The sequence below is a fragment of the Vicugna pacos genome, chromosome 13 (genome assembly GCF_048564905.1).
Source record: "Vicugna pacos chromosome 13, VicPac4, whole genome shotgun sequence".
Classification (NCBI taxonomy): Eukaryota; Metazoa; Chordata; class Mammalia; order Artiodactyla; family Camelidae; genus Vicugna; species Vicugna pacos.
Genome location: NC_132999.1, coordinates 45,991,151 through 46,003,220, shown reverse-complemented (window position 1 = coordinate 46,003,220; position 12,070 = coordinate 45,991,151).

Below are 12,070 nucleotides of genomic sequence, written 5' to 3'. Positions count from 1 at the left end.
GAGTCCTGCTCCAAACCCACCCCGCTCTCCAGCCCGGAACCCTGCACCCATCTATATTCATCTTGCAAACAAGGCTATCCACCGTCCAGGTGCCGCCTGGATTCTGCGGATACAGAGATGAGCACACTTGCATCCCTCCCTCAACGAGCCGCCAGTCTGAGCAAGCCAACAGTCCAGCAGAAAATCACAAGGCTGTGTGTTAAGGACTAAAAGAAAGGAAGGCGAGCGCCAGGCCTGTGGGAACACAGAGGAGAGGTCCCTGCTCTACCTGGCAGGCCAGAAATGCTTGTAGGAGAAAGGGATGCCGATCTGGGATCTGAAGGATTTAGCCAGATGAGAAAGGGTGGGGAAGGGAATTCCACGCAGAGGGAACAGTCTGTGCAAAGACTGGGAGGCAAGAGAAAGCAAGGAGCACTTGGGGCCCTATGACAGGAAATTTGATGGTTGGGGAGGGACGGTTTGAAAGGGAAGAGGAGCTGGGACAAAGCTGAAAGGGGAAACAGGAACAAGATCCCAAAGGGCGTGAAAGTCATGCCAGAGGATGTTGGATCATATTCCCAGAGGGATTTGAGGGAAGAGAGGTTAGGTTAAGTTAGGTTTGCATTGTAAGAAGATCTTCTGCTGCTGTGTGGATGATGGGCTGGAGGCAGCTATTTCAAGGACTGGTGGGGTGGCTCGGACCCCTAGAGTGGAGATGGGGAGAACCAAATTCAGGAGGGGGTGTAAAGGAAGTGAAGCCAAAGGTTCAGTGACTGAGTGGATGTCACCACTTCACCTGGGAAGCTGGGAGGGCTTTCCTGGTATCCAGATAGGACCATCTCTCCCCCTTCCATACAACATCAATGTCCTGCGTATGAAACTTTTTTTCAAGAGTCCTGCTGCATTAGAAAGATGTCCATCTGTTTCCACGTCTGCCCTACCACACACACATGCACGCACGCGTGCATGCACACCCAGACTGTTACTCATCTCTGTACCCCCAGCGTGGGGCACAGAGCCTCACCCTAAGCCCAAGTCCACAAAACTGATCTGAACCCCCCTCACCCTCCACCCCAAGACCTGCCCCTTGGACCCAGCCCCTATCCATCCTTGCCACCTTCTTGCTCCTTTGTTAGCGTCAAGTTGTAGCCACCACCTAGGGGTGGGGCTAGTGCCCTCCCCCACCGTGCCTCGCCATCCCTCACCCCATCCACACGCACACACAAAGAAAAAGTTTCCTCTCTGTTGGGTCAGATTTTCAAAGACTGACGGGGCCTGTTTGGTTAGAGGGTCATTATAGTACAATCATAGGGTTGTTACTGAGAATTAAATAAGGTTTGTTGCCTGGCACATAGTAACTACCCAGCCAGTCAGCTGGTGGTGATGTGATTATCACCGAGTATTAGCAGAGGATGGGAAGGCTAGGACTCTCCTAGGCACAGCTCTGCACTGGGATATGGAGTATTTGTTTAGTGCATCATAAAATCGGATTTTGGCGTCTTTGTCACGCGTCCCTTCTATATACGCTCTTGTGGAAAACACAAGACAAAGGATGACCGTGAAACAAGAATCGTGGATCTTTGTCACAGTGCCACATTAATGCCATCAAACCTCACCTACCTCCCTAATACAATGGTTACGATACCCTCTCTCAAGGAAGAAAGACAAGACAAACTGGCACCGTCTTAAAAGCCAAGAGAATCCATCCAGATCTGACAACCAAGGGGTCTTTAGGATGTCAGAGCTGGCAATGCCCTTCTTTGGAATCCTCTTCTTCAGTTTTTGGTTTTAGAGATGAGGAAATTGAGGGCCAGAGAAGGGAAGTGATTGCCCAGAGTCACACAGCTCTGGGTTATGTGGCGACCGGGAGATTTTTTTTTTTTTTTGGTGCCCCAGCTTCCAGTTTACCACACTTTTCCAAGTCTGGTCTGTCTCGCAATTGAACGGTGGCTAGAACTTCCTCCAGCCCAGGGCGCACTTGCAGTCTTCACGTACATTACTACTTTAGACATGAATGACAGCCCTGAAAGGAGGCTGCTATTACTCCCATTTGCAAGTGTCAGAGCAATAAAGTGACTCACTCAAACCCACACAGCCTCACTGGATCGAACCCAGATCTGTCAGATTCCAAAACCCACATTCTCAGCACGACAGCATGTTGACATAGGAGCACTCGGTACAGTTTGTTTGGGCTTGTGGGCATCAGAGAGCGTTGCCAATACAATCCCTGAAAGGAGAAGACGTGAGTCCCTCTACAGGACAAAAACAAAAGAGGTCCCAGACTCTCTTGTATGTTTGTGTTTCACAAACTTACCCTATTTTGCAGAAGCACTCCTTAAAGTAATCATATGACTCTCAGAGTTACATCTTAGCCTGAGAATCTAGACCACCTGGGGGATTGATTTAGAGATTTGGGCACATTTTTAGGCCGAGACACCACCCCCCACACTCTCTGAGTAGAGGGCTTTCAGAACAAAATGCAGGGGAATAAGTCGTGATGAGGTTTTGCCTGAGTTTGTGAGTCCTGAAGTGGTAATAAGTTCAGGGTATCTTGGGGGAAGGGCCAGGAGGGTGAGATGTACAGAACATTTGGGACAAATGTTAACTTCATGTCTTTGGAGGCTCCCATGAGAAATGGAAGATGATTTTCCATCTATAAGAGATTCTATTTCTACCTCCAGAGAACACCTTGACTGTGGGCCAAGGCAGGAGGATGCTGTATCGGGCTCTAGAAATATCTCTGTCCCTGCCTCTGGAAAATATTCCAGATTTATTTATAGCCTCACAGCATTGTTGGCTCTAGGAAAAACTCCATGTCTCCAACAGACTTTCTGTTCCTGGTTCTGGAATTCTCCATCTCATCTCCATCTCACTTCTGGAGAAGCCTTTCTTCCTGATTTTACACAGCCTTGCCTTCCAAATTATCCAATTCCAATTCTGGAAAACAGTCTAACTATGAAGCCAAAGAACTTTCCATCTCTGGCTTTGGAGGGCTGACCCTCCATAGGTCTGGAGACCTCTGTGACTAGCCTGGAAGATTGTCCCTACTCTCCATCCAGGACCTGGACTCAACATCCCCAGTGGGGCTGACCAATCAGAGATCTGGAGGCCCCAGCAGCTCTGAATCTGGAAGTGTCTATGACCCTGGCCTTGGACAATGCTTTGAAATAGTCTTCAGGTTTTGCCTCTGCAGTAGGAGGAGGGAGTTTGGATGGGATGGGTGGGTGGAAAGATAAGAGGGGCATGGAGTGGTTGCTGTGGTGTCTGACGTTCCATGGTCAAAGTTTGGAAACAGAGAATTGTCCATATCTCGTGTACATGAGCAGCTTGGTGACGTCTAGGCACAACAAGCAGACTTTTTTGGGGGCTGCAATGCATGAGGCCCAGAGTCGGAGGGGAAGCTGTTCTCTCCGTGACTCCTGACTCCAGAAAGGCTCAAGGAATCTGAAGGGGAAGTACCCTGTGAACACCCACAAACAGCAGCTGTGGGGAATATATTGGAGCTTCCAAGATGGGCAGAAGCAGTAATGGACCCTCCTCCATGGACAGTCAAACCAGGGCAGAAGAGGGGGAACATGAGGGAAGTCCCATGGAGTTTGTCTTTCTTACTGACCACACATCCATGACCCCCCCCCCACCCTTGCCCTTCTTGGTTCTTCCTGGAACAACCAGAGCTAGAAGTTTTTAAATTACATTTCCCAGATATCTTTATGTTGGGTTCCCACTGGGTTCTGCCAGTGGGAGCTCTCCATGTGAGATTAAAGGGCAGGAAGGAGGTAAAAGCCACTCTGCTTCTGGAAGTAGCATCCGTGGGGGCTCCAGTCCCTACCCTTCAAAGGCAGTGACAACAGTGTGGCAACATCAATGGAGCACAGGCTCGTGGACTCAAAGGGACACTGCCTCTCCTTTTCACTCCGTGGTTCCTTCTGCCATATTGTAATCAGTTCCTTGAATCAACTCATTCTTTGCTTGAAGTACCGGAGTTGTTTCTGTTTTCCTGCCTGGATATTGAGGAGTGCATTCGCCAAGGATTTCTGCATGCCTACTATGTGCCAGATATTCAGAGAACTAGAAACGTGAGACAGAATGAGATCAGCAGATTTTTAGAGGAGGAAACAAAATGACAAATATATCAACAAATAGGATCATTTCAAAAGACAGAAATATTGTGACATGGTAGAGGGTGACAGGGCATGGGGTATGGGGCCACAGCTTCAGCAAGGAGGGTCAGGGAAGACCTCCTCAGGGGACACTGGAGTCAGGACCAGAATGAGGAGAAGGATGGAGCCATGTGAAGGTCTGGAGGGAGTTTCCCAAACAGTTCTGTAGCTATAAAGACTCTAAGGCAGGAGAGATGTGCCCAGTAGGGGAAGAGGAGGCCTGTGTGGCTACAGCAAGGGAAACGGGAAAGAGGGAGGCTGGGCAAAGCCACACAGGGTCTCTGAAGCCATAGGAAGGAGTCTGGATCTCGATCTGACTTCCATGATATGAGCATCTTACACAGGGGTGGGAAAGGACCCGATTTATGGTTTGGAAAGTTCACACTGACAGCTAGACTTCAGTGGGATGGAAAGTGGAAGAGGGGGAGAGTCGGGGGCTAGCTAGGGGATGCAGGCTACAGACACCAGAGACGTGAAGCCAGTGCAGTGGCAGGGTAATTGTCTTAATGTTTGTTAAGCTCTGATGATGGCAGGACACCATGTAATGATGCTCAGGTGAAAGGCAAAACTTTCACTTACAGCTCTGAACAAGAGAAGGTTGCCACGCAGGGCGACACAGAGGTTTGCACCTGGGGAAAGGGACCAGCAAGCTGGACGGCAGGTGGCAAGAAGAGTGGGGTTAGTAGATTCCCGTCTCCTGTGGACTGAGCGTTTTGAATGATTCTGACAGCCCAAGGGAAAAGGAATCAACCCCATAAAGCACGTAGCAATGTTTTCCTAGGTCAGTCTCCAAGGCAATAGAAATAAAAGCAAAAATAAATCAATGGGACCAACTGAAACTTAAAAGCTCTTGCACAGCAAAGGAAACCATGAACAGAATGAAAGGACAACCTATGGGCTGGGAGAAAATATTTGCAAAAGATATGACTGACAAGGATTTAATTTCCAAAATATTCAAACAGCTCATACAGCTCAGCGACAACCACCAAAAACCCAACCAGATCAAAAAATGGGCAAGAAGACCTAAACAGACATTTCTCCAAAGAAGACATCCAGATGGCCAAAAGACACATGAAAAGATGCTCAATATCACTCATTATTAGAGAAATGCAAATCAAAACTACCAAGAGGTATCACCTCACACTGGTCAGAATGGCCATCATCTAAAAGTCTACAAATAATAAATGCTAGAGAGGATGTGGAGAAAAGGGAACCCTTCCCACACTGTTGATGGGAATGTAAATTGGTGCAGCCACTCTGGAAAACAGTATGGAGGTTCCTTAAAAAACTAAAAATGGGGGAGGAGGGTGTAGCTCAAGTGGTAAAGCGCATGCTTAGTATGCACGAGGACCTGGGTTCAATCCCCAGTACCTCCTCCCAAAATAGATAACCTAATTACCACCCCCCAAAACAAAACAAAACAAAACAAAAAAACTAAAAATAGAGTTACCATGTGATCCAGCAGTCCCACTCCTGGGCATATATCCAAAGAAAACTCTAACTCAAAATGATAAATGTACCCCAATGTTCATAGCAGCACTGTTTACAAAAGCCAAGACGTGGAAGCAACTTAAATGTCCACTGACAGATGACTGGATAAAGATGATGTGGTGTATACATTCTGTTGTGTATATATATAGCTATAAAAAGAATGAAATAATGCTATTTGCAGCAAAAAGGATGGTCTTAGAGATTATCATATTAAGTGAAGTAAGTCAGACAGAGGAAGACAAATATATGATATCATTCATATGTGGAATCTAAAAAAATGATACAAGTGGACTTATTTACAAAACAGAAGCAGACTTGCAGACGTAGAAAACAAACTTATGGTACCAAGGAGGAGGATAAATTAGGAATTTGGGATTAGCAGATACAAACTACTATATACAAATAGATAAACAACAAGGACCTACTGTATAGCACAGGAACTATATTCATATCTTGTAATAACCTATAATAGAAAAGAAAAAAAGGAGGGGGGGGTCATCCCTCAATGTCTGGCTTTAGAGTCTCTGGTAGGTGAGTATGTGATTGTAACCCTGGAGCTCGGAATCTGGTAAGGAACGAGGCGAGGATGTAGGCCTAGTGCCCGGGAAGGGGAATTGAGAATTTTTAGCCAAGATCTCAAAACTAGGTCAAATCAGCACTTATGAAATATTGTATTACAGGATGACATCAGTGGGTGGGGTTGGGTAGGTTTTAGAAGCAGAGCTGATGGGACTTAGTGATGGATACGCTCACTACATGTTAGACTTGAGGGAAAGAGAAGAATCTTAAATGACCATAAACTTCCAGAAACATAGGGCCTGGTTTTCAAGACCAACCCTCCCATCAAAAACAAATAAAGATGCTTGATAAAAATTTAAAAGCAGCTTCTTCAAAGCAGTGAAGAGCTGACAAGATCATAAGAAATGAGCAGGGCAAGTTGGAAGGAAATTTAAAAACCCAGAGATGAAAGTGAACATGGAAGCAACTTTTGCCCTGAGGACATTGACCAAGAATAATATAGAGCAGATGCAAATAAACAATATCAAAAATATAAAGGGGGAGGGCATCAGTGCAGATGCTATGACACCAAAAAGAAGAGAATATGATGAAAATTTTCATGCTGAATAAATTTTAAGTTCTAGGTGAAATGGACAAATCCCTAGAAGAATAGATCTTCTCAATACTGACTCAAGACCAAAAAAAAAAAAAAAAAGTTACAATCACTTTGGAAAAGAGTTTGGGTTTTTCTGGGAAAGTTGAAAGTAGATATACCCTGTGACCAGCAATTATAGTTCTAGGTACATACCTTAACTAAATTCATGCATTTATGGATCATAAAAATGTATAAGAATATTTTTAGAAGCACAGAAGCCCTGTTCATACCAGCCAAAAATTGAAAACAACCCAAATATCCATCAAGAGTAAAATGTAGCATATACATTATAGTGGAATTATATGCAACAATAAAAATGCATGAACTACAGTTACACACAATGACAGGATGAGTATTAGAAACACAATTTTGAAAGGAAGAAAGAAGACACAGAAAAAAATGTATTCAGCATGATTCCAACACTATAAAGTTCAAATATAGGAAAAACTAAAATACAAATATTTAGGGATTTACAAGAAATTTTGAGTGCTGGCAATGTTATTTCTTGCCCTGGATGGTAGTTACATGGGTGTTTATTTGTGAAATTAGCATTTTTTAACATACTTTCTGTTCGAAAGAATGGAGCTAGGCACCTGGATGGATAATGGTGCCAACTTCTGATTTGGAAATAACTTCAGGAGAAGGGATGAAGCGGGAAGATAGAAAATCCAGAAACAAGAGATCCACCTTTGCCACAAAAAGTTTGACATGTCCCTTGGACATTCAAAGGGAGATATTGAGTGCGTAATTGATGATAGAATTTAGAAAAGAGATCCCAACTCTCCATCTCAACTGAGTGGAAGAAGATATTTATAACAGACATATCTGGCAAAGAACTCACATTCAGAATACATAAAACTCCAACAAATGAATAAGAAAAAGACAGGAAATCTTGTAGAAAAATGAGCAAGAGATTTGAGCATGCTAGGCATTAATGTAAGAAATTACACAATGAGTTGTTTTATGGACATGAAGTGACACGTGGTGGCATGGAATTCCTCCCCTCACACACACACAATTGATTTAAAAGACTGCTCATTTCCAAGAAAGGACCAAAGATGCAAGAAATTGAAACCTGTATTACTGGTTAAGTCAAAGCAATAATCAGCCAAACTCAGACAAAAAGCAAGAGTTCAGAATGTGCTGAAGACATGGTCAACAAAACCTTCTCTCAAGATGGAGACCAACCATCAGATGACTGGAAAGTCCTCCCATGCTTGGACTCCTGCTGGTCTTGAGCATCTTTGATTGGTGACCCACGGCCCAATCTTTAAAATTCAACCCGTTAAGTCACCCCACCCATCTCCTGAACTTGAGTCTTCTACCAAGTGACCATAGCTTTAATGCAAGATAATAGCATGGTTCATCTTCATTTGGGTGAGAAATTTATAGGTTAACTCACACATGTTTCTTTTACCATAACAAGACAATAAAGAAATGAATCATAATATTGATACTTTTATATAAGCTGTGTTTACCATTGTAGTGAATTTTACAATCATTGTATTGTTTTAGGTATGTTCTGCTTATTTTTTTTTTTATGATGTATGAAACAAAATTTAAGCAACTAATTTTATGTCTGGTTTAATTTACAGAAGTTGTTAAGTGCTTAGGAATAATTTGTTCATCATATTTGTAAGTCTCCCTTGTCAGGTGTTTGAAGTGTTTGAATCCGATAAAACTGAATTTGTAATTGTAGTTTGAAATATCTAAAGGAATTTGCTTAATTAAATGTGTAAATGGCGTTAAAAGTCTATGGGAATTTAATCTATCAAATTTAAGAGTTAATTGAATATGAATCAATGAACAAGTAAATGTGATCTTCCTTTTATGTAGAAATTACTAAGTTCATAAAATATCAACATCTCTAAGTTGGAAGTGAAAGCTAAAGAAAGAGCAAGGTTCTAAGATCTGTAACTTTAATAAATTGAACAGTGCTCGAAATATAAGTAATTGTGATTATCTCACGCTGCCTGAATGCTCACATCTGAATGGCTTACCAAAAAAGGGGGGGTGCCCCAAACATACAAAACAAATAGAAAAGATGCGGTAACGCATCCACGTATGTTCTTCGCCGCCGGAAACAATTACTTTATATACAGCTCCAGGTGAAAGAAGGCAGCGGGCACTGCAGGTGAATCACTGCTGTTCTCCCATAAGGATCGGGCTTTTGCTTGATTCTTTTTCACACATTTTTCCTGCTCCTGCCAGACACCTGAGGGCACTCCCAGCCCTGGTCCAATTCAGATGGATTCTAGCATCTTTAACCTCTCCATCTACTGGTTACTTGCACTCTAGTACATTTCACTGTGGTGCAGAAGGAAAGCTCTTCCACACCCTCCGCTGTAAATGTCAATGTACACAAACCTACTCAGCAACGGTTCATGCGGAGTTCAGTAATTGGGCAATTTTCAAATGAGAAGAAAAAAGTAAATAATAATTTCTTATTGATTTCCACTTCCAAATGCTTTATTTTATGCAGAAATCCTTGAAAGCATGCTGTCTAGGTGTCTCACCGTGTTTTTGAGATATTTGGGTTAATTGGTTGGGAGTTTGGATGAGCTGGGAAAACATCTAGTCTCCAAAGTGTCACTTTCCAACACATCTTCAGGAACAGATTTGGCTCACGTGGTGAGAAATGCTGTACTTCCCTCCTGGGCAGAGAGCCCTTCTCGGAGACATGAAGCAGCCTTCACTTCTCTCTTGTCACCGAACACTTAAATTTCCCATTTGTTTTTCATCTTTGCACATAGAGATGGGTGGGGAATCTCGAGGAAGGAGGATTGATGAGCCAGGAGGTGTCTTCCACTCCTGAGTCCTTGGCTGAGTCACCATATTTATACCACGAGAACCTCACCTCCTGTGCCAACCAGATGTTGATGGATGTCATCACACACACTGAGGAATGATCCCGCTCTCCCTGCACAAAGGACAGGCTTGGGGGCAGCTTTCTGACGGCCAAGGTTCAGTTCATAGGATGTCAATATGTGTCAGAGCCGGTAGGGGTATGAGTTGTCACTGTTTCTCTTTTTTTTTTTGGTAACAGAGGTACTGGGGATTGAACTCAGGACCTTGCACACGCTAAGCAGGCACTCTACCACTGAGCTATACCCCACCTGTCGTCATCATCTCTTTTAATCCTTGCATTTTAGTGTGGAACCGTGAGAGTCAGAGGAGGAAGTGAGTCCCCCAGGGCCCCCCATTAAGGGGTGTCGGCCCCCAGATGGGCTGGTGCTTGTTTCTCTTCACTGCCTGCAATGTTTTTTACATTTATTAAAAGACTTCTGTCTCCTGGGTACCGTGCCGGGGAGCTCTGCACACAGGGTGGGCTGTATGGTTGCCATTTGTCAAACGAGAGAACTGAAGCACAGGCTGGACGAGGGGCTTGCCCGGGGAGCCTGACGTGGTTCTGACGATGCCAAAGCCCTTACTGATTGCAGGGTCCAGGTCTACTCACAGCTCTTCATTTGGGGCACGTGGGCAAGTTACCAAGAAGTGACCCACATGAGGATGAAAGGAGAAGGGCTCGACACTCCTTCTGACAAAAGCGGCTCTAAGGTCCTTTTTACGTCCAGAGGGTTAACGCAGGGAACTTGCTTTTAGACTTTTTTCTCCACTGCAGTAAAATGACTCAGTGAGCCTTCACTGACCTTGAGGGTCTAAAACTGGATCCTCTGAGCATAATGTACTATTTTTTAATTGATTTATGAGGCTGAGATGCTGACAAGCTTTGCCACCCTCTGTCTGGGAGCTGTGTCCAAGGGCAGTGGGTTTGATGGGGTCTCCGCGTGAATCTGGGGACCGTGAAGTGTGGAGCAGCCCAGACGCCAGCCTCCTTCGCCTCCAAGGAGATGCCATCCTCTACTCTGAACAGTGAGATGGTCGCCCATCTTGAAACTTTCCCTTGCCTACTTCTCGAAAAGTCTACAACTCCGAACTAGGGGTAACTTTCTGGCCCAAGAAAACTCTCAACCCCCAGCTCTGGAAAACTCTATCCCTGGGCCTGAGAGAACTTCTGTACTTGGCTCTGGAAAACCTCCATCCTTAGATTGGGAAATCACTCCATCTCAAGCTGTAGGAAACACTCGCTTCATGGCCAAAAAATACTCTGCCCAGGGCTCTAGAAAACACAATATCTAAAAAAATCTAGAAAGTCTTTTCTTCACAAGATCTGGAGAACCCACTGCCTTTGGCTGTGGAGAATTCTCCATCCTTAGATCTAGAGGGCTGTCTACTCTAAGGCTGGAGGTCTCGGAGTGGTGTGCCGGTAAATGTTTAACAATGGGCTCTTGCGGGGAGGGGAGATACTGACTGGTAGTGTCTGCCGACTTCTCTGGCAATTGGAATTCTCCCCCCATGGCTGGTTTCAGGTTATCAACATGATGTCACTGAAAGCAGATTTGGGAGGACATGCGTATAACCACCCCATACAATCACCACTAAGAGCTGGCTCCCTCCTCCTACCATTTAAGCCCCCAAAGGTGGAGGACCATAACCATTGGGTGCGGAGGATTCTGAGTTCCTGGGTCTTGAAGGCTCTGAGTCTCAGAGTGGGTCAGACTCAGCCTGGAGTAAAAGACTCAGCCTTGGGGGAGCCTAGGTGTGGAGGTGCATAACTCCAAGTTATGCATGTAGCTAACCCCTTGTCACTTGATTTATGGTGTTCCTCTTTAAACCAGTAACTGCAGCTCAAAGATGTAAGGGGACATAAAAGGCAAGGGTGTTCTAAAACACTGACACTCCTAATGTCTTGATAGGTCCTGCCAGACATTACTACATACAAGTTAATGGCTTTTCCTCCCACCTGTGAGGCCAAGAGTTTGATCACCTGAGAGGTGAGGCCCATTTTCAGGCTGATGCATGAATGGAAATGGTTGTCAATATGGGCACCCCATCCCCTCTGTGTAAGCAGAAAAGCCCGGGAGGTGGAACGTGGATGGTGGATGATGAGACTTGATGGAGTGTCAGGGTGAATTTGGAGGTCCTGAGAGGTTGCACAGACCAGTAACAGGCTCTGTGTTTATAGGGGGTGAAGGGTGGGGGGAGGAGTGGGCCTGACCAAAATGGAGGCATCTACATCAAAGACAAATTTACAGCCACCAATTGCACAGTCCCTGGAGGGCTGGCCGAGGACATTGCCCAGGTTGGCAGAGCAAAGACCTGTCCTTGGGTCTAGCTGAGATGCCCACGTTGTGCTGAGCAGGGTGCAATTCCATCATACCTGGCCCAGAAGACACCAGCCTATGGACCATGAAACCCCACCCTAGCTCTGAACAATGCCTATCAC